The sequence below is a fragment of the Taurulus bubalis genome (genome assembly GCF_910589615.1).
Source record: "Taurulus bubalis genome assembly, chromosome: 15".
Lineage (NCBI taxonomy): Eukaryota > Metazoa > Chordata > Actinopteri > Perciformes > Cottidae > Taurulus > Taurulus bubalis.
This window is the reverse complement of record NC_136603.1, coordinates 14,608,486-14,614,199: the sequence shown is the minus strand read 5'-3', so window position 1 is coordinate 14,614,199 and position 5,714 is coordinate 14,608,486.

The window sequence follows — 5,714 nt, the reverse complement described above, 5'->3', positions numbered from 1 at the left end:
CTTTCAAGTAACATAACAGGAGTCTTTTTGGGCTGACAGGACTTTCAACATTTGTGATAGGAAGAAAAATCACATTAATTGCATTTGTTAATTGAAATATCTAATCTGCTAACAAGCGGACAGTATATACGTTTACTTCTATCAAGGTCCACTAATGAGTGAGACCGTGAATGATTGGGCTGAACACATAAGAGGGTTTTATGTGTGAAGAGACATTCAATTCATCAACAAAACATGTCAACCAAGCTTTGTTGTTCTTGTTCCACAGGTCATATTTACACTTTTCCACTGGTGTGCTGCAGCTTAAGGGGAATAATTATGTTTCAATTATAACAAATGTCACAAAACTATTCAAATAATACACTGGCCTTCATATGCAACACAACATCATAGGACAAAACAGACAGCCAGACAGCCAGACAGCCAGACAGCCAGACAGATAGACAGATAGACAGATAGACAGATAGATAGATAGATAGATAGATAGATAGATAGATAGATAGATAGATAGATAGATAGATAGATAGATAGATAGATAGATAGATAGATAGATAGATTCAAACTCTTCTTCAACACAATTAGGTATCTAAAACAAAATGCTGCAAACCAACCTGTATGGCAGAAGTGCATCTAAATAATTAAGAAACTGTATTTTGTTTAGTGTTTTTGTACTGTGCACCTTGAGGCCACCATAAAATAATCCACTGGATGGCAGCATAGTGTAGTGTTAAAACTATTGCCATTAGTTCAGTTAGATAATAAAGTAAAAGTATTAGTTTTCAAACAAAAGGTCCTCATATAACACATGTATTAAAGTGCTATATGAGGATATTAGTTTCAACATGCAACATATGACCTAAAACACAACTTTGATCTACTGGAATAACGTATTTGTTGATGTTTCCCTGCCCATGGCCACTGCTGCAGACAACACACAATGGGAGTGATGGAGGAATAGTTTGCAACAATATTAGAGCAAAATGTAAGATTAAGATATGCATCCAGCAGAGAAATGCAACTGTTGCAGCAGTCCAAGGACAAAAATGAATACAGATAGAAAGTAACATGAATAAATAATGGGAGGTACACAAACTAAAATAGGAACATAATTAAAATAACAACATTCAAGAGCATTTGGAGACAAATGACAGTGTAAAGTAACAGTGGTGAGATTAATTGCAGCTGAGTCAACAAGACCACATAAACAGTGCACATCAAGCCAATGTAGATCTACTAATGGTACTCAGGGTCTATTTCAAATACAACATTTGCTTGAGAAAGCATGCAGTCAAGATTAACTCTGATCCAGGACCCATATTTCTGTTGTCCCCTCGTTGTACAGGAATGTTTCATATCTGAACATTCAACACACAGCTGATGGTGTTGTCAGCATGTGTCCTGTATACCGGAGTTGCAGTGACCCAATTATCTGGAGGCAGAGTCACAAGGGTGTGCATAGTTGCCCTTGCTGTTTTTCCATTCCCAGAGTTAAGTCTGTCTGTCGAGTCCTCCAAAATCTGACCACTCCCAACTTGTTTCAGTCTTAACACCGCCAGAAACCCGGGGCAGCAGATGCAGCACAATTTGTAGTGCTGTTACCATACAGTCGTTACACCACAGCTGGACTCTGTTTTCTCACTCAATCCACACGTTGAGCATGACTATCCCCAGGGTTCTAACAGTAACGCTTTTTTTTTACTCTCTTCTTACACATGGGCTTGAGGAGATAACTTGTTTGTATGGAGCTTCCCGTCCAGCCCCCAGCTGTGCATGGAGCTGTTTTGTGACTGCCCTCCGCCTGGGGCCTCAGGGGCAATAAATTAGATGAGCTCAGCGCTGCATACATGTTCATCACTCCCTTTGACCTGCTGGAGTCAGTCACCACCACTTCAGCACTGTCTGTTTTGACTAATAGGCACTGGTGATGCGTTGTGTTTGCAGAACCTGTAGCAGAGGTTGACATGCCAATAAAACCCTTCCAAGACAGGACATTTATTTTGTTAAACTCGACCGAGAGCACACTTAATTTGAGGCCAACTTAAAGATACAATCAAAGTTGACATAATCAGAGATCCCCTGTCAGGTTTGAGATTAATGCAGGAAAAACAGTGGATAAAAGATTCAAGCATACTTTGTCTCTAAGTGGCATATGTTTTCAACTTGTGAGCAGGATTTGTTTTTTTAGGGGAGATTGAACTCTTTTGATAGCCTTTTGTGGGTAAACTATATATTTCCTCAGCATTTTTCCCTGAAATGGCAACGCAACATTATTTTCCCTTCTTCTTTTCAAATACTAAACCAGATGTTAGATCCACTCTTAACCTCATTTGGTGTTTGCTTCACCACAAGGCCAAAGTCTCAGGAGGAGTTGTATTTCCTTTTACATATACAATATATGCTGTGGTTATTTACACTCTTCCTTGTTGTGCTTATGTTTAAATGAACAATGTGTCAACACTTGTTTTGATTGCTGATCACTGGGTTTTAAGAAGGATTTTTGAGTTTGAGGGAATTTTCTCAAACCATCGTAAAACATCAAAGTCAGCAATGTTGGAGAGGATGTTCTGGGAAAACAGTAAAACACAGATTCAACCATAAAACATTTGAGCTGGAAGGAGTTTGCACCAACCTCATTGAGCCTTTTCGGCAAACGTGTGCAGCAACTGGGTGTTTGGTTACTGACGCATTTCATAGCTATCTGGAAGGACTGAAGTAATCAAATGTATTATCTTTCGCACATATTCTGCATATCTTTCGGATAAAAGATATTAGATAATGCTTTGTATTAGTATCACTAATATGAGATAATGTTTGTTCTTCATGTAGTGTAATGCAGAATTATGAGCTTTGCAAGCGCAGAATTGTCTAACCAGGTCATGCGACATTCAATCTGCCGTCAACTTCCCTCTGACTGCATTTTAAAGCGACTCTCATTTTGAGCCCATTCACAGTGTCTGCCATTTTCTCAGTGGCTTGTAACCATGGTGGCTGTTGTGTTGGGTGCAGCACTTCAACAGCTTTTCTTTATTTGCAATTAGACGCTGCAGGTTTAGCTCAATTTTACCTCCATTGTGTGCAATCATCTCAGTTTGACTGTGCTTATTCTTAATTAGAAACATAACATGAGTTAGAGAAAACTAAATTACTTGAAGATATGCTCGGTCTTCAATGCTCTGTCTACAGTATTACTGTATCAGATACTTTGCCCATATGAGTTATTTCAGGTAGTAGTTTGCACTAATCAAACACTCAATGAATAATTGGACTGACAGCTCCAAACAGCTTTGTCAAAGGTCTGAATCAGCGCTCGACCTGCCAAGCTAAATGGACATTTGCAGTGTTTTTATATTCACTTATTAATTACTGATTCATCTCTGCAGATGATGCAATCACATGAGCTTTTTGGTTTCCGTTAGTAGATTGTGTAATATTGACCATCAGGCTCTAGCAGGCTGTGGTTGAATGCAGGTAAACAGTCAAAAGAGGCAGAACGCTTTGGCCAAAATTCAATCTGGAAACCCACCGGCTATCATCTGATGATGGTTTACGTTTTTATTGGTTTGAAAATAGCTTGTAAACTGGGTACTTGTGTCTCTCAACTCCAACTCGCATCTCAAGTTGTTAATCGGACTGTAAACAATGAGCAGCACAGAAAGACAAATCTCGGTGCAGCTATCTGCTGGAGTCCAGAAATGTAGCCCTTTGCCCCCAGAGGCTTATCCATCATCAGAATGATAGCTGATGGGTTCTGAGAGTAATTGTGTACTAGATGGCATATAGTATTAACTGTGAGAAACAAAAAAACTATAGCTCACCTACACAGACGTTGTTGTATTTACTCTTTTCTTTGATAGCGAAATTTTAATCACAATTAACAAAATAATGAACGTCCTTAGCGACATTGAAGGTTTTCTGCAGTTTACAGCATCCCCACTTGATTAAAACGTCATGCACTGGGCGTATTGGTCTATAAGTTACATGGTCATATGTACTGTGTAATGTGAGATGAAAAGGCTTTGTCAGATATGTTTTGTTTTGCCATGGTCCACCCTAATAACAGTTGCATGCCTGCTGTCTGCCAGCTGCCATGCTTGCTGTAACAGCCAGCACAGTGCTGGAATGTTCCCATGCAGGTCCTCCATTCTCTCTCACTGACATGCAGCTTGTGTACACAGGCCTACAGTGTGTGGAGACACTTGCAGTCCTGGCAAAAGAGTTATTACAATTACAGATGAAATATGTTTAATATAAATTACCATACTTCATTTGTCATGGTTTTCATGTTGACATTTCAGAGATTCAGGTCTTTGTAAGGAATTGCAAATCTCTATATGTTGGACATTCACGGAAGCAGATTTACAGATGGAAGAGACACAAGTTTAAAAATGTAAAAACAAAACAAAGAAAACGTGCTGACTCTTATGCTTGATCACAAACCAAAAACATTGAAAGCAAACAAAAAAAGAATGAATAAATGTCCATGTTGGATTAAGAATAAAACAAATATTTTGGGGGGAAAATAGTGATATTGTCTTTGTCACACTGGGGTTGACCAGTTAAATATTTGCCTTTCGGGGGCTTTTGTGAATGCCATGTTGGGCAGATGCCCTGTTTGGCCATGAAACAACCCATTGAGAGTTGCCACTTGGCCACCAGTGAAAAGACTGAATTGGATTAGGGGGTGCTCAGAACTCCTTGGATACCGGATACGAGTACACTGGATTGATGGAGATTGGCATTGCTTCTGTAAAGGCCTCATCTTTGTGAAGGACTGCAATGTATCCCAGTCCACAGACGTATTGTCAGAGATGAGACATATCTTAAAAATCAGACACCTTATTCTCCTATGTGCATGTGGGTATGCATGAAGGGCATATGAAAGGGGTATATAGGGTTACTTCTGTTTTGTTTTTCCACGTAGTCTATGCATGCAAGGGTAGATTACAATGGGTGTACTAAGTAATGCATGCTTGCACACATATATGTACTGTATCTCAGTGGAAATTGGGATTGATAGAAGGGGAGTTAGAATGTTGGGATGTTTTATAGATGGGATAACAGTAACAATTTTTATTTACATTATTATGTGATATAGTCGCACGTTAATTCAAGTTAAAAATCCAACTTTTTATTGTTTTTATAAAAGGTCAGCAGAACTATTGCCAGTGTGGTCATCTAAATGATACATTATTATTATTATTATTATTATTATTACACACACAAATATATATTTACAGAATTAAAACAACTACTTATATTATATCTGTTGCACAATAATAATAAAAAAGTAACACATGTTGTATGTCTGTGCTCATTTGTGTATGGTGATGTTACACTGTGCCATTTTTAATTCAGATGGTTAGAAACATATTTTAGGATTGTGAAATATTCCTTCAGAAAAGCAGTGAGTTGTTTAACATTCTTGGTCATCTATTTTTCTGATAAACAAACACTCAACTCTCAACCAGTGTAAGACTAATTCCTGACTTTGCAGTTTAATTGGTGGTCTGTGACCTGCCATAACACCCTAATCTGTCTGATGTCAGTTTGACAAACCTGACCTGATAACACTTAATCCTAAACATTGGCTTTCTTTTTCTAAAGAACAATGGTATACATAGCAACAATAATAATCTTGATTGAAATCAGTGTATTTGATACATTTCCCGATATGATAATCCGGGCATTATCTAAAGTCTATAATGCACTTAGAC